The following is a 22,889-nucleotide window of genomic DNA, read 5'->3' as shown; positions in this document are numbered from 1 at the left end:
CTGAACGGCAGAGCTCAGAGGGTTGTGATCAGTGGTGCACAGTCCAGTTGGAGGCCTGTAAGTAGTGGTGTTCCCCAGGGGTCAGTACTGGGTCTCGTCTTGTTCAATATATTCATCAAGGACCTGGATGAGGGGATGGAGTGTACCCTCAGCAAGTTTGCTCATGATACAAAACTGGGAGGAGCGGATGGTGCACCAGAAGGCTGTGGTGCCATTCAGCAAGACCTATACAGGCTAGAAAGTTGGGCGGTGAGGAACCTAAGGAAGTTCAACAAGGGAAAGTGTAGGGTCCTGCACCTAGGAAGGAATAACCCCATACACCAGTAGAGATTAAGGTCTGACTTGCTGGAAAGCAGCTCTGTAGAGAGAGATCATCCTCCCTCTCTACTCTCCCTGGTGAGGCCACATCTGCAGTACTGTGTCCATTTCTGGGCCCCCCAGTTCAAGAAGGACAAAGAAATACTGGAGAGTCCAGCAGAGGGCTACAAAGATCATCAAGGGAATGGAGCACTTCTCTTATGAGGAAAGGCTGAGACACCTGTGTCTGTTTAGCCTGGAGAAGACTGAGAGGGGATCTTATCAATGCTTATAAATATCTAAAGGGTGGGTGTCAAGAGAATGACGTCAGGCTCTTCTCAGTTGTGCCTGGTGACAGGACAAGGGACAATGGACACAAACTGGAACACAGGAACTTCCATGTCAACATGAAGAAAAACTTCTTTACTTTGAGGGAGCCAGAGCACTGGGTCAGGCTGCCCAGAGAGGTGGTGGAGTCTCCTTCTCTGGAGATATTCAAAACCCACCTGGGCATGATCCTGCCCAGCCTGCTCTAGGTGAACCTGCTTTGGCAGAGGGGTTGGACTACATGATCTCCAAAGGTCCCCTCCAACCCCTACAATTCTGTGATTCTGTGAGTTCAGACTTGGTTTGGATAGCCAAGTGAACATTTTGAGAATTTCCAGGAAAAATTACTTCTTCTTTCTATATTGCTTTGGAAACTATTACAAGTAGTGTGCATTTATTTTCCAACAACTATTCTACATAATATATTACGTATAGATAGAACATCTACATCATCTCTAAACCCTATGAGGCATGCTTTAAACTTCCATCATTAATTTAACTACGTTGTAGAAAAATATCTCTGGTCAATGCAGTATATCAGCCACATGCACAGCCTCACTTGAGTCAACGATATTTAAATAAATGCACTTAGCAAAGTACAGGAAACTTATTACATGGTCTGCATGTTGCAGAATAACTTATTCATTAGAAATTAATGCAAGTCTCTTGAGTTTAGAAAGAAAGGCAGGTTATAATATTGAACTGGAACAGAATACAATTGCTCTGCTCCTAGCTCTGACACAGACTTCAGGTTTGACCAGATGTAATCCTGCAGAGGTATGTCACGGTGCCTCTATCTGGTTCCTTGGGGAGCAGACTCAGTTTGCAATGTTAAATCAGATACAGAAAAAATGGCAGCTCTTGCACGTACAACTGGTCTTACTATATAATGGCAATTACTATTAAACATTAATTTTGAGGAAACAGAGGACAGCAAACCAATCAAAGCCAGTAACAGCTGAGGCAGCAGAAGTGTCCACCGAACAGAAAGAAGTCATGTGAGGAAACTTAAGGACTGCAAAAGGGTCAGTCATCAAAGTGCCATCAATCTGCCTGTGGCAATCCAGGAACAGAAGAGGGAAGACAGCTGGTAGATCATGATGCTGGGTGAGAAGCTGGAGTGGAGGATGCCTCATTCAAGGGATGGAGCTCATTAGCACTGCTTTCTTTCTACTAATCCTAACCTTTTAAGATGTCTTCATCATTCTTGTATAACAGAGATATTGTTTCAACTACATCTATCTCTTGATGCTGTTTTATTCTCTCCATCTCTAACTCCCCCCTCTATTTCAATGAATGTCTCCACTGACTGTGTCTGACATTTAATAACTGTTCACATCATAAAACAGACCTTTCAAATTTATTTTTACTTCTTTTTATTTAAGTGACTCTGCTGGAAGCTGCACAAACGGAATGGATCAATTGATCCATTTTTTTACAGTAGCTTTTGTTCTGTTCTGGTACTGAATGGCAAATTACTGTAGCAGAAATGGTTTATGTCATATTGGTAATAGTCCTAAAGAAAGTTTTAGTTAATTGAGGCAAAATATCATCAATGATGATTTAGAAACTGAAGTTTACCAAAATGTAGGTTTGTCGGACGGACACCCTCAGCAAGTTTGCTGATGACACCAAGGTGTGTGGAATATTCGACATGCCGGAGGGAAGGGATGCCATCCACAGGTACCTGGACAGGCTTGAGAGGTGGGCCCGTACAAACCTCATGAAGTTCAACAAGGCCAAGGGCAAAGTCCTGCACCTTGGTTATGGCAATCCCAGGCACAAATACAGGTTGGGCGGAGAATAGTTTGAGAGCAGCCCTGAGGAGAAGGACTTGGGGGTGTCAGTGGATGAGAAGCTCAACATGACCTGGCAATGTGCGTTCACAGCCCAGAAAGCCAACCACATCCTGGGCTGCACAAAAGAAGTGTGGCCAGTAGGTCAAAGGAGGTTATTCAATCCCTCTCCTCTGCTTTTGTGAAGACCCCACCTGTAGCACTGCATCCAGCTCTGGAGGTCCCAATATAAGGACATGGACCAGAGAGTCCAGCGGAGGGCCACAAAGATGATCAGAGGGCTGGAGCACCTCTCCTATGAAGACAGACTGAGAGAGTTGGTGTTGTTCAGCCTGGAGAAGAAAAGGCTCTGGGGAGACCTTATAGTAGCCTTCCAGTGCTTAACGGGGGCCTACAGGGAGTGTAGGGATAGGACGAGGGGTAATGGTTTTCAACTGAAAGAGGGTAGATTTAGATTAGATATTAGGAAGAAATTCTTTACTGTGAAGGTGGTGAGTCACTGGAGGAGGTTGCCCAGAGAAGTTGTAGATGCCCCATCCATGGAAATGTTCAAGACCAGGCTGGATGGGGCTTTGAGCAAGCTGGTCTAGCGGGAGGTGTCCCTGCCCATGGCAGGGGGGTTGGAACTAGATGATCTTTAAGGTCCCTTCCAACCCAAACCATTTTACGATCCTGTGATTCTATATATCCTATCTATGTAGATAATGTGTTGATGTCTTTATGAACTTGGTTTTTATTTAGATTTAAAATATGTGGAGCTTCTGCAAAGAAATTTGCTACAGATTTTGTTGTACTCTCTCAGGAGTTAAAGGCCTATGACCCCCGGACAGGCCATACTGAAGAACATGAATGAAGTTTTGAATAAATATGGTATTGTGTATGACATTATCTCTGTCTGGGAATGCTCTCTCTATTTCTCTCATGAGTATATATTATACTATGTGAAAGATGAAAAAAAGGATTGAAATAGACTAAAGAAAGAACTCTGTGGATGAACAGCTTTGATTGACTCCTAAGCTGTCTTTGCGGTCTGACTCACAAATACAGTCATTATTTTCCTTTAAAAGAATTATAACTATTGCAAATATTACATGTGTACTTTTGCAATTGCTACTGTTTTCTGGTGAAGGTGTGAAATATGAGAAGATCAATTTAACATATGAAGAGATTGCAGTGAGTGAGTCCTTGCTATCAAAAAGGTTCTGTAACTCACTTGTATAATTTCAGTTGTTACCTTGATCTAATCAGATGAATGAAGGTAATTCAGTGGAAAAAGATATAAAAGTTGACTATAATTCCACCATCATTTAGCTAGTGTATGATTTTGTGCTGTGAAAAATGTAATATGTTCTTGTAAACATTGCTCATAAACAATATGCTTTACATTACAGCTTGGGAAACTGCTTGATTTTGGACATTAGTTTTAATTATTCTGGGTAGTCTTAATACTGTTCTTGTATATTTAAAAAAGTTGAAGTAGATAAAATAAGCAAATTTGACAGATAATATTTTAGAAGCTTACAAAGAACTTCCAGAACAAAGCCAGCTGATATTATTTGAGAAAAGCAGCCTGTTTTGCACCACTTAAAATACTTTGGAATTCTCTGTCATGCTGGTAATAAACCAACACAATGTGTCAAGAAGGGTTATGTAAATTCTTTTACTAAATAACCACATTCTCATCATTCAGTCTCTGGGAGCACCTGCTCTGCACTGTGCAGGTAGCACATTCACAAGGAAAAGCATTTCACATCATCCTCTACTGATACTCTGTACTCTTTTGTCCAGATGACTTTTGACCCCAACTGCAAAACTCCATATATGTGGTTTGATCCCCAGGAAACCGGCAGTTAGGATGTAAGAAAGCTATGGCTTTTTTCGATTTATAGAGTCACAGTTATAGATGACATTGTGCACAATGTTGTGTTTACTCTTCAACAGATAAGGCATAATTAAAGTACTAATTAACGTCTCTGTCTCTCTTTTCCAGTCCTACTCCTTTTAAAATGAAATAAAATTAAATGCAGAAACACTGGGGGTTTTATGCATTACCTTTGCATTTTAAATGTTTGATTACAGGATCACAGACTTTTGACACTGCGTTTGTTTATCTGCAAAACGTGTGCCTTTTATGTGTTAGTTATAGAGCTCTTCACTTCTGAAAAGAGGTATGATCATGATCAATATTTCTATTGAGTTATTTAATTTAATACAGATGACAAACCTTATATTCTCTTTATTCAGGCCATTTCATGGAAGATGTTTCAGATGCATTTTGGTTTACCTTCACAAAGGTATTACAAGTCTTTTATACCCTATGGTGGTAGAGAATAAAAGAAGTCTGTGATAATAAATTTTCAAACTGTAAAAGAATGGAGTGAAGTCCTCATCATTTTGAGAGCAGCTATATACACATTGGCAAACATCTGCAATAGGCAAGAGCATGTCTCCATCTATTTCCCACACCTTTATTCAGCACTCCATGAATGTTCCTCCTCAGCTTGCTATGAATTTGGATGGAAATGCTTTTTATTATCATGCAGCGGTCAACTGATTGCTATAGAAAATTTCATAACTAAATATGCTCCTTCATTTGATTGAAATCATATTTTCCACAAAGTTTTTAAACAATTATTGTGTGCCTCCATGGCCAAGTTTATTTTCTCTTCTGGATATTTCACTGGATTTATGTTATCCCTGTATTAGCCCATTGAAGAAGAATTTGCATCAGGTAGATATAAAACCAATTTCATAAACAGCTGGTTTTTAATAGTATTCTTAAATGACTCCGGAAGGATTTTCATCATGATGTAAGACAGTTTCTCTCTTATGACTTGCAGGTCTAGTCTCTCATCACAAACACCTGGGAAAAAAAAAAAAAGAATCATATTAAAAAATTACAGAATCTGCTAGCTGTTGATGGAAAATAAGTAAAGGATGATATTTTTATCATTATTTTCCACAGCGTCAAGCAAATATTCATTATGCAACAAACCCTTCAAGATCAGCCAGCTACCCAGGAGGCTGAGTGAATTAATTGTCCAGCTGTGAGGGAAATGAAAGAGAGCTACCTATGCCTTTACCCCATGCCCTGCTTCTCCACTGGAGGGTCTGCTTTAAGGAAGGGCTAGCAGGGTTTTTGTTGTGTGTTTGCTTGCCCACTGGGGCTTTTGTTTGATTTGTTTATGCTTGTTTTGCATAACATTGTACAAAATATCACTTGCACATCATTTTGCTCCTCCTTAGCTGACTTTTAAAATAGACATTAATAGGATTAATAGGACTTATAGAGCATAAATATGGAGTCTAGCTGTTTGAGCTTGTTTGGCTTTAATAAGAATATCAATAACCAGTAGAGACATGAAATCACTAAAGTTGAAAAGAAGAATGCATGTGTTTTGATTTTTTCTGTAACACAAAATAAACAGCCAACTATCATCACAAGCAGCAAAAAAAAAAAAAAAGGCAATTAATTTCATAAAATAAAAAAGATGAGAGGATGAATGAGATATTACAATGCGGTCACAAGCATTTGTTTTGTTGTACTACAATTATGTACATTTAAAATTAATTGTGCCCTGCTATGTAAAGTATTTCAAGAGTCAAATTCAGTACATACTGGTCCTACAAGATATCTGGTTACCCATCTTACTAAATATAAAAACTAAGTTTCTGTAAAACATCTAAATCACTTTAAAAAAATATACTATTCATTCTTCCATGCTTTACATCAGTTTTGCATCCACAAAAAATGTGACCTATTAGTTTTTCAGCATTAAAGGTGGAATAAGAATGCCTACCTGCATGCAAAATTCAGTCTTCAGATAATAATCTGTTTTTCAGAAAGACAGCTACCCCATCTAATTTGGTAATGAGTTTCTATATAGCTGGTTTTTTGTTCTTTTGGATGCAAATAAAAGTGCCAGAAATGCGGTGATGGTGGGACTAGATCACTCAAAAGTTTGCCTACATTCAATCGAGAAATTCGTAGTTTTATGAACTCAAGCCACTTTCCTCATACTGAGATAGAGAACAGCACTAGTATTTTGGATAAGTTTATGATTGTAAAATGCATTTACACAGATGTTTAATCTGATATGGGAAGACACCCTGTAGTAGCGTGCTTTTTTAACAGCAAAGAATAGAAATAGCTGAACAAAATCAGTCATAAACCAGGAATAAACCTGGCAATCAGCAAAGAATTCAGAAATAACTATTGATTTTATAATTCACAGAATTACAGAATTAATAATTCAAAATTTAAATATTTGACTTATGACATGCCAGCTAGTTTGCTATCTTGAGCTTATCAGTAAACATCAGCTTTCAATTTTAATTTTAAATTTTTTTTAAAGCTTAAAGAAGCTTTTATAATTTGTCTTGGAATCAACCATGACTAAGATTTTCAGTAATGATTGTCTATATTTAGTGTCCTATATTCAGTCTTTGAGGAAGCATTGACTTTATGGCATTACGAACATCTTCTCTATCTGTATAAAAGAAGCTAATGCTGCAGCTATAAAGTTGTCTCTTCTGTAAGTAAGGGCAGAAACAAGCTTAGAGCTTCAAAAATACAGAAAAAAAACCCCAATAGATAGCAGAGTTACCATCGACATTAGAAAAAGTGAGCAGTGCTGGAACAGATATCTCATCCTCTTTTGGTCATGTTTCTTTCCAAGACACCTTAAATTTTAATCTGTATCTTAATAAAATTAAAGAATGAGCCTGTTCTACAATGTCAATGGCAGAAATTCAGCTGATAACTTTTCATATTAAAATAAGGAATCATATCCTGTTAGTGAGGTCTAAACGTATTATAATTTTATATTGTGAATTAAGCATTAATATAAAATCTACAAGCTTATATACCTAGTCATTTAATTCCTGTTTTTTGAATGAAAATAAGCAAAATGAAAGAAAAAAGCTTTAAAAAGTGGTACTCTGCCTTTCATTGCAATGGTCTATAGCAATAAACAGCGGAGCTGCAGCTGTACAATGAAACCTAATGCCATGCTCAAGATACTGGCATACAAATGGTATAACATAACACAAAATGACACATCATAGCTTATTACAGGCTCAGTGACTCAAAGAAAGGAAGACAGCATATTAATTAAAACCAGCAATAGTTTAGAGAGAGGAGAGCTGTGATGGAGGGAGGAAGTATACAGATAGAGAATGTCCAGAAGAGATCTACCATTGAAATGATTCCCTTCTGCCGCTAAAAAGAAAATTCTGTCTGTGACAAGACAGTCCATTAACTGATGTGGTCTGATTAGGCTTATTAATGCTGCTGGCTGTATTATAAGGACAAATGAGAGGTAGAGAAGCTAGGACTGTGCAGGCAAACAGATCCCACCTGGTTGGGTGCTCCAACTTAATTCTTTTTACACTGCATGAGCAAACCAAATGTCAAAGTTCAAGAGAGTCAGTCAAGCAACTGATGGGATTATAGTTCAGGATGAAAAGATGGGGGGAGGGTGGGGACATATCATGAATGCTCTTTCACCAGAGAAATTACAAACAAATGTAATCTTTCTTGATAAGGTATGATGAGTGCAAAAAGTACGAAACAACCCTGCAGACACCAGGGTCAGGGAAGAAAGACAGAGAGGAGGTGCTCCATGTGCCAGAGCAGAGATTCCTAAGGCCAGTAAATCCCAACCTGTATAGATGCAGCATTGTAAACATGCTGAAGAGAGTAACTGCTTGTGAAAAAAGCCCACAGGATAGCTAAGTTACTTAGAAAAGAGAGAAGGTCCTATCATTCTCAAAGAGTCTAAAGGTAGCTCTAGACATAAGAAGGTACTTGCTGAGATCAAGACTCGAGAAGTATACTATTGCCAAGGACACAATGTAGAAATTGCTATTATGTGTACAAGTATGCACCAGATTTGATGACATGCATATTCTGAATTAGGAGTACTATGTGTCTCCTTCACATATAAAAGTGACTGGATTCTAGTCACATGGATGGCATGCATGAAGCCAGGCATCTGGAGATAGAAACATCTGTCATTCTGCAAAGACTGAAGCATAGTAGATATATTTCTCATCTAGGTCAGTTACATCTGCATGATAAAACAGTGTGTGGAGACACAAGTTCAGTCAGAGTTTTGTTTGTATATTTCTAGGATTGCGCTTCTCAGAAACGCTAATTGACAGTCCTCTCACTGTCATTCTGTTTCTGCTTCTAGCATAGTTTAAATGGTATTTTTTTGTGGGCTCTTACCGCATATTTCTTGCCCTGAGCAGGTTTAAACCTGCCATTTTGTAAGGAAAGGCCCTAGAAAGAGCTTTATTTGGGCAAAACAACAAAAAAAGGAGTAAATATGGACAAAACCAAAACTATGGGTAAGTATGGAGAGGCAGAAAAGGAAAAGAGGGGAGATAAATTATGAGAGAATAATGGGTATCAGAAACATTAAAAAACTAACCAGTAGAGAAAGTGCCTGGAAATGTGTAAGGAATCTAAACATCTGTAGCTTTTGGACCATGAAGGACTGTGTCTTACAGAGCATTGCACATTGCCCTGGAGACTGAGAAGGAAGAACTGTAAACTTGGCTTACTAGTACAAGATGGCAAAGCACAGAGAAATGTGTGCACAAGGAGGAAGTAATGGTGGCCTGGACATGGACCATATGCAATGAAGAGCAACAAGAAGAAAGGTAGTAAACTGGTCCACTCAACATCTTAGACATGAGCAAACATACACTAATGTGCAACATATTGGGAAGAAAAATAAAAAAAAAAAAGGAGGATCTGTACACCTTAATACACAGCCAAAATTATGACCTAACTGGTTCAGACTTGGACTGGTGGCATAAATCGCATGACTGGACTATTGTTTTAAAGAACCTGAATTTCTAAGTTTCTTAGCATAGGCAAAGAAATAAGTAACAAAGGAGGGTGTATTTCAGGGGTATATCCTTTTGCACAAAGGCCCAGAATACAGAGGGAAATAGACTTTTTGAAATGTTCTGTGTCATGGCAGATACCATTCCTTCCTCAGTGGAAATGCATCTGGTCTACAGTGAAAATTGTCAGAAACGACCAAGAATTTATTAAGAAAAACCCGTATTAAAAACACAGATTCAAAATAGCCATTTTGGAAGAAAGATGGGAGCCTTAATGAAGGACCACTGTGGCTGTATCACAAGTTTTTTTGAAATCTCAGATGAATACAGACAACAGACAAAGTGAATAATGGCATCTACTAGGAATAAGTTCCTAGTACATTAGGACCAAAAATCAAAGTAACATCCTCATTCACTAGGAAATTCATTACTTATATGAGAAAGGGTCAAACTGTCCAACAGTTCTACCCATTAATTTCTATTTTCAAAATTAATGGAGGATATATAACATCTCAGAAAACTAGAAATATTTTGCCTGTCTGAAAGAAAAAAAAATGCCTCAAAATACTATGTATCATTCAGCTGAGGTCCAGTTCTCACAAGACATTAAATAATCCTACAAAATATTTGTAAGTACCTTAAAAGGAAAAAAAAAAAACCAAAACAAAACAGCAGACAAGCTAGTCAATTGGTGAAGATATTTCTATGCCTAATCAACTTTCCATTTCTGCAACGCATTGCCTCTAATAAGAAAGAATAGGTGTCACATATGTAGACACTAGTAAAGGCTGGGATACTATTTCATGTGCCGTTCCAGGGCAAGTTAGAGGAACATAACCTGGATGAAACCTCAAACAAGTGGATGCAGAACCGGTCAGCACACTGTGTTCAATGAAGAGCAGCTGAAGATCACAATCAAAACTGAAAAAAAGTGTCAGGTGCTTTTCTGTGGGAATTGGACCACAGTCATTCACTATTCCGTATTTTCAAACTCAGTAATTATGGAATAGCAGGTACACTTACTGTTGTTAGATGTTCTGCATAGCACTCTGCTTCTAATGCCATCAATCAATGCTTTATACCCAGCCATGCTGCGTCCAGCAATCTGCAGATCATCACCCCTCTTTTACCCCTGTGCTTTATTCATTGAACATTCTTTCACCATAAGTATCATATAGATAACCTGCCACTCTGGTTCTGTCTTCAGGATGGAGTGATATGGCACACTGCAAGTCACTGTATGAGCTTTTTTTTTAGTAGATATATTGTTTGGCTTTTCGTCTCTATTTTTTTCATTAAAAGCCTTTAATATGTATTAGCCTTTAAATGAAATCCTCAGTCACCATTTCTTTTTCACTTGCATTCCTGTATTAAAAGATGAATACAAATTTTAGAACTAGCACATATGCATATAAAACATATTAAAGTACTAGTATATAAAGTATATAAATGAGAATTCTGTAATCATACAAGGGAAAAAAAAAAGCCACTGAAACCTTTTAAAAGAGATCAGCATTAATTCTGATTGGTTTTAGTATTTAGCAATTTTAGGAGTTGTGTAATTGCCAACAATACATAGCAAAAAAAAAAATACCCTGGTGACCCACTAATAAACTCCAAATCCTGAAATCAATGCCAGGCAAAGGTCCACTGTCTAATCAAGGCAACTAAAGGATTTTAAAGCTTTCAGCTACTTTCAAAGGCACAAGAGGCCAGCAAGCATACAGAAACTGAGTTTCAACTCTACTGACATAATGAGCAAAAACACTGCATCTGTTTTTAGTAAACACATTAGTGCAAAAGCAAGAAAATTAAGTGTTGTTGCAGCATGGAAACATGATTCAAGCAGCTCTAACTTTCCCTGAGAGTTCTGTCTATCTAATATATAATCACTTCACGGAAACAAAGATAAATATAGAAGGACAGCTATTTTTTCTCAAATTGGGCTGTGCAAAACTGTACATTCAATTATTTTATCAGTTTTATTTGACCTATTTTTACTCTTTAAATCAGTGGATTTATGAAAGTGGCTGTTTCCCAGAATCTGAGATATGACTTTTGTTAGGAAAACCGTCTAATGAATCAAGCAATTTTTAAACTGCTGTAGCAGGTTAAATCATTTTTTTAAAACAGGACTAGATGTATAATCAAAGCAATTCTTTCTAATCTACTTTTGTCTTTAAACCTGTTTTATTTATAGTGGTCTTTTGAGCAGAGATGGACAAAGTAGCAAAAAAGAGCAAATTCACACAAAACTAATTACACTCTCAAAGCACCAGTTTAAAATAAACTGCTTCTTATTCAAAAGGTAGGGCTACCCTCAACACATTTAAATTTTGAGTGTTGTGTCAGTATGGTACTTGAACACTTGAGCAGTAAAGAATTTCAGTTTTCCCAGCTGGATACACATAGTTGTCTAATGTCTTGCTATTGAACAGGGTTAGATACATATTTGCCCAGAGACTGTTCACGCACAAAGAATGAGAGAGCACTGAGTATAGCACCTTCTTTAAAATACCAAGTGATATGAATTGGCCGTGTATGACTGTCAGTGTTTTTTTCAAAGAAGCTAACAGAATCACTACCAACTTGGAAAGACCATCCATAATCGGAAAAATCACATTCCTTTGACAGTCGCAAGAATAGACATGATTTGAGGCCATTTTAACGAGATCCCAATGATTGGTATTAGTCTTCATTTCTTTATCATTAACAGTAAGCTAAGTGTACGAGGATGATCCTGCTGAATTAACACCAGTTAGGGAAAGGAAAAGTGTGTGCATGATAAATGGATGCATCTAGATGCCACATTTCTGCATGTCCCTCAGATATAATGTTTTGAAAGCGACCTCCTCTAGGGCAGCAGGACAACCCTATGAGTGATGATTTAAGGTACAGAAAAAGAGCCTACGTGTCTGGGTAGGCTGTTTTCTTTTTTTTATTCAGCACATGTTTTTTTAGTCAGCACACATGCATACCAAAATTGAACTGATCCTGACTGAAATCCTTACAAAACTAAGTAAACTGGTGCATTTTTTTAAACAAAAGTCAGATAACTTAGCTTGAAATCTGAATTTCATCGCTTGTGAAGCCATTTTACTATGCATCGTTGAGTCTTGACAGTGTTAACATATAAAGCCTTTTCCCTTCAGTGCAATACCTGAATTTTATTCAGAGATTGTATTTTTTATTTATGAATCTTGTTCAGGGGGGAAAAATGGACTTTTAATTTAAGCTTCAAATGTGCTGCATGACTACTTAGCTAACACAACACATGGGAATAGTAATCTCCATCAAGTGAAGCAAAAATGACTGAAACTGTCTGAAAAGTGTTACACGAGATTTTACGAGAGGCTTGATCGCTGCTGTGGAAAACGAGAGGGACAGGAGGCAGAGTTTAAAAAAAAAAAGTAAAGAAAGAATTTCTGGTTACTTTTAAAAACTGGTTTAAGTTGTTTTGTTCCCTGCACAAAACTGCCTGGAGTTCTCTGGAATATTTTAAGCAATTAGATTTAAAGGCACAGGAAAATAGTACCTTTTGCCACGCCTGAAATAAAAAGTACGTTGTCTTATGCCAAACACCATTATGCGTAGTGATGTCCGGTACCAACTTACTCAGAAAGCAGATGGACTGGATATATATTACGTAGTATTCAGCATTTTCTCCTCTGCAGCACTACTGGAAACAGCAGTACTGACCGAGCCTTAGGGACCATTGTTTCAATAGAGAGGTACGCATTTTTTGTGCGCGTAGTATCTTTTATCACGCTAAGTTATGTTTTAGAGGTTCTCCTATCTTCGTTCACACTGAGAAATCAATCACGCTTCTGTTTGTGCTTCTTCAGATTCAGTTTGAAGTTTACAGGAGTGGCAAAATCTAGCGGCATGCAGGGAATGCACAAGATTTTTCAGCTCTGCAGTCCTGTTTGGTAACTAGGCTTTGTTACCAAGCAGAAAACCAACAAATATATTCTCTGAGCTAGATGTTTTAAATCACATCAGCTGCCCTCAAGCTCTATCCAAAGCAATAAAATAAGAATAATTAGATAAATATTCCATCATCACAGCGAGCTTGGCGTCTGCCCACTAAACATGAGGTGATACTCTTATGTTTACAGAATACAGGTTGTAGGCAAGAACGGTTTATTCAAAGCCCACTTGAAAAGGGCAGTAACACTCTTATTGACTTTTACAGAGGTTAGATTGGACAAGCTAGGGCAGAGATTAGGGGAAAAAGAAAAAAAAAAAGTCTTTTGGAAATCATGCAGAATCCAGTTTAGAAGAAAAATCATTTATGTGTATTAAAATCATGGAAGAATCATGGCTATATATTGGGAGAAGATTCTAGAGCAGCTGTATGGGGTGCCGGTACCCTGGTGCTGGCAGCAGGGCGGGCCCCTGTGCTGCCGGGCCGGGGCTGCCCCGTGCCGGACACAGCCGGTTCCAGCCGGCTCCAACGGCCCCAGCGCAGGGCACAGCTGAGCCCCTCAGCCACGGGCGGGCGCCGCGGGGAAAGCCTGGCTCAGAAAGGGCAAAACGCTGCCCGGCAGCCAGGGCTGAGGGAAACCGGGTGAGAAACAGCCCTGCGAGCCCCGAGGGGAGAGCGGGAGGAGGGGAGGAGGGGCTCCGGGCGCCCCCGCGGAGATGCCCCCGCGGCCCCGGCAGAGACCTCTGCGAAAGGCCCGATGGAGCAGGGAAAAGCGTGAGGAGGACGGAGCAGCGGAGAGGAGCTGTTACGGACTGACTAGAGCCCGGCTTTTGTCTTTGTTTCTCACCATCTTTCTCTGTTTTTAATTGGCAATACATAAAATTAATCATCCCCAAGCTGAGTCGGTTTTGCCTGTGACAGCAGTTGGTCAGTGATCTCCTTGTATTTATCTCACTCCACAAGCGTTTCCATCTTATTTTCTTCCTCTGTCCTGTTGAGGCGGGGGGAGTGAGAGAGCGACTGCATGGGCATGTGGCAGCCAGGCAAGGTCAACCCACCACAGGAGCTTACCAAGAACCAAGGACAGATCGGGCAGGAAAACAAACAAATTTAAAGAAGAAACTTGGTAAGTCTGTGAAAAGGATCGCATGATGTAAGTTGATATAAATAGTAATTCGCTTATTGATCTCAGAGGGCTCTTCTCTCACGCCGTTGAGCGGTGGGTGATGGCAGGGCCTGGCAGGTCCAGGGCACGTCCCACCCCTCAGCCAGGAGCAGGGCAGTAGGAAGGCACGAGGGCAGCCCCAGCCCAGAGCATCAGGCACCTTCCTGGGAACAGGGACTGGCCAAGAATGGGGCAGGGTGTGGGCCCATGGCTGGGCCTGGCTCAGCAGAGCCCATGGCTGGGCATGGCAGGGCTGTGGGGGGCTGGAGACTGACCCTGCTGCGGCATCACTGAGCAGGGGCTGACCCCAGTGCGTGGTTGTCAAGTTAAATGCACAAGAACACTTTAACATAAATCATTATCTAATTGTCTGCCAAAACATGATATCAAAAATTAGCCATGAGATTTTTGAAAGCACTCCAGTTGCTAATTATTTATTTTCGACTACCTGAAGAACATAAGAAAAACAGAAAAGTTCAGGAAATGTTTTTCTGCGCTAGATTTCCTATTTACTTGTATTTCTGCCATGCCTGAGAGTCAACTCATAGAAAATTCAATAAGTGTAAATCAAATTTACTTACAAATAAAAATCAAATAATAAAACTAGCCAGTGGAATTGCGTAAGGGGAGCCTGGGCTTTGTCCCTTCAGCCTTTAGGCCAACAAATGAAATCAAGTCTCCTATTAGAGGTCTAAGTGCCAGAAAACCTAAACGAATACTTCAACTCCCAGGAGTAACGATAAGAAGGCTGTTGAAAGCAGAGCTCCTTATTCCCTCATGCCTATGTTCCTGCCATGAAACATGGTAAGAAGTTAACAGCCATGACTCCTGAGTACTGCACTGGGTGACTTTGTAGTCTTCATACAAAGAAACCTTTCTTGCTGTTGTGTGTCGGGCAAGAGTGGAGTGCACTGCAGTTGGATGTGTGACTTACAGCAAAATTCCATTTAGAAAGCCCTGCTAGGAAGCAGTTTCACTCCATACAGCAATATATAAAAGATCATCATGCCCAGTCACACAAAATTTAGACTTCAGGAACAGCAGTATCTTGATGTAGGTCAGCCTGGTGCTGTGTTTCTGCAGGACAGAGGGATAAAATCCATCATTACCTCTTCTAATACCACAGGCTTGATTTATAAGCAGTTACCTGCATTTTGGCGTGTATGGCATAGTTAAAATAGAAAATTTTTGAATAAAAGACATACGAATCTCACACATCAGTCATATTTTTCCTATACATAATATTCCATAATACTCTGTAAGGCTCTTAAGTAATGTAGAGGCAACAGTCATGGCTAAAATATAGATTAGAACTGTGCCTGCCCCAGGCTTTTTGAAACAGAAAAATAAATGCCTTTAGTGCATACCATCCACAATCATTTCTCTCCTAATACACCCTGGATATCTTGGAATGCAAAGCAATTTTCCCACAGGAAGACTATCAGGGTAGCATCTTTGAGCTAAGAGACAATCTGTGCCTATTTCAAATGGAACCAGCAGAGCAGGTGAGTCATCCCAAAATGAGGTGGTCCCTTCAGTCTTGCAGTTCATGCAACAATGCTAAAAAAGACACAGACGCATAAATATAAATACAGCATACAGAAGTAATCTAGTTCCAATGCCACCTCAAATGACTGAGAATGAATATCCTAGTGAGTAAGTATAGATTCCAGAGGTCTTGTTTCATCTGTCTCAACTCTCAATAATTTCCCCACTTTAATGATTTCCCTATGCCAGACTATACATCACCGAAGAGAAAGCTTTTTTTTTTTCTTGGTGCAACAAAACCCCTTGGTTCTAGCAAATAAACATAATAATAAAGACCATGTTTTGAAGCTTTTCAGTACAGGATAAAAGCTTTCTAGTTTTTACGCAAGTGTATGGAATTTATTGCTGTGCTGTGACTTTCTGCTTCTCTCTTAAAAATGCTGTTTCTCAGTAGTTTAAACTCTTTATTCAAAACAAGTTATTAATTTTACCACATATTTAAAATGTAAAAAATGAAACAGTGTATCAAGGGTGTGTTTGTGTGGTGTGAATCTGTGGAAGGTATGGATCTGCTTTACTGACTAAAGTTTGATCTATTAAGCAGAACTTTGTAACATAAGGCTTTTATTTTTCTGGTGTTCCTAGAATATTCTAACTATACCAGGTAGAGTTATTTATGTATATAAGCAAGATTTTCTCTTGCATTTTGTGCAGAAGCATGTTAAATGACCATACCTAACAGGATTATAAGACTTCTGTGGCCAGTATATTGATGCGAGTTCAGGATAAACAAATAGATGTTAACCATGGGTGATAGCTGTCACATTTGCAAATGACATTGATGGAATTAATAAAATGTTGTAAGTTACATATAAGCTTGTGTATCCTGATGAAATTTAAATACAAGAAATAAATGTTCCGCTTCTCAAGTAGGAAGGAATACATAGCTCACTGCAACACAATTGGTCCCCCCCAAAATCTTAGTGTATTATCAATAAACTCTACGTATGTGTAGAATGCAATCTTCATTCTGCAAAGGGAAGATAGGAATTATAAGCTAAAACGTATTTACTTTATATGTATATATAGTTGCACATATGTATGAACACAGAAGGACCTTCATAGAGCCATTTATAATCCAAGTCCCATACATATCTTTTATTGTAATCAATATGATTATATCATGTTCTGTTAAATTACATGTATGACTTTTTTCTCAGTAATCAGCATTTGGACTTCTTTAATAAAAAGCAGTCTATTTTTATTTAGATCATATAAAACATTTTCAGGTAATATACTTACGAGTAGTTCCTTTAAAAAGTTTAGGTATTGAAAAAAAGAGGAGTAATTCTAATAAGACCACTCACCAATTTACAGGTAGGAAGTAAATGTGGTTTTGTGACGCATGCTTTTCCTTATGCATAATATAAATAATTTAGTTGCTTATTACATGGGTGATGTAAAATTTATAAGTTTGTATGCTTAAAATATTAATTTCCTTTCTTTCAAATTATCACATTTGTAACAAAAGATGTGATAGTTCAATGCACTCTTCTCAATTACCATTTCCAACAATAGATGGATTTAAACAGTTTGTTGAGTTTGATTTGAATTTCTTAAATTTTAACGTATATAGTCAGAATCCTTAATGTCAAAGTTTTCTTTGAGCTACCCTGATACTGAATAAAGCACATAGCTAAGTTAGTTTCTTACCAAGTATTTTGTCAGCTACAATCTCAAGCATAGTATGAAAGAACCCCATGAATGTCGGAGGTGACGCGATTAATAGTTGAGAAATATAATGGTTCGCATTTTTATTTCTCTTTAAAAGTGATTCTCTCAATCTTTTATGCGGTTGCCCTGTAATCTCAGCTCTCAGTAATTTAATTAAGTAATGACTCACTTCAGAGCATTTTAAATGGGATAATAGATGCCTGTGGACAGTATAGGATGAGTAGAGGCCAGCAGTTCGTTGACTTCACTTTCATAATTCATTGGACTTTAAATGGACTTGTGGGTTCATTTTCCTGATTGACATTATCTACAGATGAACCAAGTCAGCTGAAGAAGGTTCATGAACTACATCTGTAACTGGAGGACAGGCAAATTTGAAAGACACAGAAGGGAATAGAGGTAAGTATTACTGGTCTGTAAGTGATTTCATCGTTGCTTCATATTCCAAACAACTATTAGGAATGAAAGAGTGGAACCAGTTTTAACCCTGTAGTCATTTGATCTCATTTTTAGTATCTCTTCCTTTTGCCAGAAGCCAGATTTTTTTTTTTCCATTACAACTAGGCAAAATTTTTTTTTGGGTTGAAGCAGTTTTTAAAAACAAAGACAGAAGGATGGTGCAGGCCAGCAGCACAGATGTCTGTACCTAACAACATATTGCAACTGTGTGATTCCCAAAGCCACACCTGATGTGGAAAAAAGGCTCTATCAGCTCTGTATCCACAACATGACTTTTACCTCTCCATTGAGCATCACGTGAAAAAGTATCTAGTTTTCTTTATTTTAAATCTGTTAACTAAAAACTCCTAGTTCTTCTACTGTGAAAAATAGTAATTTTTTTTTTTATTTCCTGCATGACAGTTCTAATTTTATAATTTATTTTTATAATTCGTTAAATATTATTCTCATTAATCATTTCTTTTCCATACTGAACAGTCCTATCTTTTAAAATCTCCTGAGAACATTGTTCTTGATTTCTGTGTGCTTTCTCTAGTTTTCTTATGGGACCAGACTGTTTTACTGAAGAGTTGAAATGTGGAATCACTCTGGGTTTTCAAAGTAGTATAAAGACACTTTCTAATTGGTTTTCTGTTATTGCCTAATAATTCTTAACACCAGATTTATTTATGATGGTTTTGACGACTGCTTAGCAGATACTTAAATAGAAGCAGTAACTCAAAATATCATCCCTGAGTAACAGCAATTTATTCTGATCTTATGGTGCAGGTGCATTTTGGGTTGGTTTTGCCTTTGTTCATTACCTTTCTTTTATTTCAATTTCATCCACAACTTTAGTACGTGCACTAAGTATCCATTGATTGCTTTGCAAGGCTTCACACTTTGCTTTTCTAGATTATCTTTGACTCTACCAAACAACTCCAGTCCTGGCATAATGCCTAACAGTACTCTTTATATTGAGAAACCTTACAAAGTATTTCTGCACTTTGTTTCCTGTTCTTAAATCAGTTTTTGAGATCGTGTCATTCAATAATACATTTGATGAAGGACCTTGTCAAAAGCTTATTGGAAATCCAAGTGTACTAAATCAATCAGATTATCCTTATTCAAAGTCTTGTCAACACCTTCAGGAAATTCTAGTAGATTAGCCTTCTACATGAACTAGATTTACTTTTCCCTCACATGTCCAGTGAATTGCTGTGTCCACTTGATTTTGCTGTTTGTGACAGTTTCTAGACACTTTTTAAGAACACTTTAAGAATAGAACAGGCAGGTTTTGAATTTTTCTAGCACTTGCACCCCAGGTTCTTAAAGCACTTAACAAAAAGGGATTTTTTTTTTCATAATTTTGAGCTCCTAAATCACTTAATTTTAAGGTTCCAGATCATTAGTAGAAATCATCACCAGGAAGCTTCAGCACCTTTCATTTTAGCATCTTCTGTTTAGTGTATATTGATATGTGGAGAGAGTTTATTTCAGACAAGTGCACTTGAACATCTGGGACTAATTAGTTACACAATGGACAAAATATGAGTAAGTTATTTGCTAATAGACATATATTAGGGTATTTGCTTAAGGACAGTTAGGGAATCAATAGATGGGAAAAGTTTGTTTATGGATGCATCAACATTTCTTTTTCATGGAACAGAATTTCAATTTTATTACACTGAGTTAAAGGAACAAGTTTTCTTCTACTGTTACTCTACTTACTAGCAAAATATTTGGCCTTGATTCTACATCATGTGTATAAAATACATAAAATTACTTTCTTGTCACTAAGTGAACTACAGTTTCATGTCCATTATTACTGTATCCCATATGTTTAGTCCTCTTTCCTATATGTATTGTAAAGTTATCCTTTATCATGTTTAAAAAAAAGTATATCATGGACTTTTGCTCACCCGTAAATTTTCTGTTGTAAATACCTAGAAATATTAAATCACCCAGAAGGTCAACAAGAATCTCAGAATATAATTAGGAACAGACAGGTGATCAGACTGAGTGACTATCTCTTTGGCATTCCTATAATACAGGTTTTCTGTACTAACATTGAAGTGAGATTGCAAACAAATTTCATGTAAAGAAGCAGTCATTTGGTCCTAATTGTGTTTGCATTTCTCATTTCCATTTCAAACATAAACTAGTGACCTTGAACTGAAATGCTCAGTATTTAATTTTATTTTTTTTAACAAGAATAAATTTACCATCTTCCTTTTATTTAAAAGTCTGTCAAGAATGGGATGTTCCTTAGCAATACCCAGGACCATACAGACTGCATCATCAACAGCAAACAGCACAAGATTCAAAGAGACAGATTGACCATCACAACCTCTCACATTCAGGATGAATCTTTTCAGGTTGTGGTAACGTCTGGCATAAGACACCTTGCACACAAGGCAAAGCTTTTCAGTTTCAGAGAGCAAAAGTTTTCTTTTCCACAAGAACACATTAGAGCAGCATCTTCTCGACTGTCAGAATCACGTAAAACTGTACAAGACACCAAGTATCCCTTCCACACACTTAAATTGGGATGTTTCTATCATCTGACCCATTTTCTCACAAGGTGTTCTTTCCTTCTAAAATACGACTTGGCAAAAGGCAGCCTGAGTTCAAGTCTAATCTGTTGTCCAAAGTCACCTACTTCTCAGTTGACAAACTGCATCTGTATGTACATGTTAAAACTATCATTTCATTGACATGACAGCTGAGAATCTAGTATAGAAGTTGAAGGTCCAAGCTAGCCAAAGAGTTTGCCCTTTTTACTTTCTTCTTGTAGGGATAAAGCTTAGATAGTAAGCTGAATATAGCATAAAGTGCACAAATTGTGCATTTATGTTCCGTGTTTTTATGTTCTATAATTTGTATGACATCTATATTCTTTTGACTTTCTTTTTTCCTCCCATGCTAAACAAAGTGTGAGCAATAAATCATATTAAACTCACATAATATGAAATTTGCTTAGATGTGACAGAGCTGGAAAAGAGTCAGCAGAGGTTTTGGTGTGTACATCATGACAGAAGCTTTCACCAGTATCTTGTGATCTCCGTCAATATTTTGTGTGGATACAAATCAGGCAAAAAGTAATAGATACCTGTAAGTAGATACATGACCATTTTCACTTGCAGCCCTCTGTGTAGCTATTGTGACTGTTCTTGCAATGTGTAATCTTCATCAGAACAATTAAAATTCTGCTACAGAAGTGAGGAAATTGTAGTGGTTTTTCATTACAAAAGTGCAGTCCAAAACTTAGAACAAAGTATTTTCTAAATCCCTATGTAAAATCAGCAATCCAAAAGTCCAGACACACCAGTGGGAATCTGCATGTACATGACTGAGCCAGCAATGTGGGCTATTTACAGTATCAGCAATAGTAATTAGCCTCAGCTGAATAGTGTAAAGAAACACAAATAGATTTTAAATATATTCCTTTTCCACTGTAATTTTTTTCTGAATTTCATAGTCTATACCCTTTATATATCACATATAACTTATGTTTTTATTACCTGTAATAGGAATAGTCATAAAATATTTCAGGCAGGGGGGTTAGAACTAGGTGATCTTTAAAGTCCCTTCTAACCCAAACCATTCTATTAGTCTATGTTTAAATCATAAAGCTTTAGAATAATAATCATAATATGTTACTGAAAAATCTGTCCTGTATCACTATTTTACTGACTGTATGACTTACCTGCCATCATTTTGCCACTAATTGTATACATCTTGTGGTATTTGCTATCATCTACTCTACTACCCTTCAGTTGCTCTTCATGCTTCCTACAATCCCCTTCCCTCCCTTACAAGCCTTTGCTTTGTAACATTGGATTCAGAAATCTTGCCTTTAAGCCAGAAATTCTTTAGCCAAATAATGTAATTTTCTATGTGACCTAGGACACTAGAGTCTTGGCCAATATAAATGCTTAGTACCACCAAGATTGTTTAGGTTATCAAGCTGATAACCTAAGCTGATTTGTATTTCGTATTATTATGCATAGGAAAAATGTAAGGAATTCAGCTGTGACAAAGTCCCATTAAAAGGTTTGCCCCAGAGTAAAAAATAAACACTAGTAAATTTGGCATCAGATACCACTTGTAAGTATTTCCATTTTTCAGAGAGATGAAGTTTTATTCCTAGATTCCCCTGACATTCTTAAGATAAATTACCATACTACGGTGCTTCAAGCATCCAGCACAAAAAGGGGAATGGTGGGGGTAGAAAAGAAAGAAAACATTATGAAACAATAAAGGAGGATATGAAGTGAACAATACATAACTCATGTTTTCAGGATCAATCATTTCTACAGAGCTTGACAAAAAATAATAATGCTGTTTTACCCAAAAATACTCATCAGGCAATCAGTGAAAACTCACTGAAATTTGTGACGTGGGATTATGAAGGGAATAGTTGAACTGCGAGATCCCCGTCTGACATCCTGCTTTGAAGCCAGGCTTCCACATCCATGATAAAGTGCTTGGACCAGTCAGCTATTGATTAGTCCTTGCAGATATTCATGAGAAGTTCTATCCTGGACTTGGTCAAAGAACAGTCCTTCTGATAGAGTTTTCATCAAATTCAACAGAAGTGACTTCTTAATGTTCTGAAGATATTCAAATTTGTCAAAAATATTTTAGGGAGTCTTTCTGAAATGGTAAAATATTATTGAAAAAAGTGTGATAAAGGTACATGAAATGATTATTTGGAAAATAAGTACAGAACATGAAGTGAGCACTAGAGGGGTTTTTGTTTTCATTATTAAGTAACACTACACAGGATAGAATATGCTTATGACGTGGTGGTTTCAGATCTGCTTAAAGAATCTGAGCTTCTTTCACGTACAAG

Source organism: Chroicocephalus ridibundus, chromosome 2 (genome assembly GCF_963924245.1).
Source record: "Chroicocephalus ridibundus chromosome 2, bChrRid1.1, whole genome shotgun sequence".
Lineage (NCBI taxonomy): Eukaryota > Metazoa > Chordata > Aves > Charadriiformes > Laridae > Chroicocephalus > Chroicocephalus ridibundus.
This window is presented reverse-complemented; position numbering follows the sequence as displayed.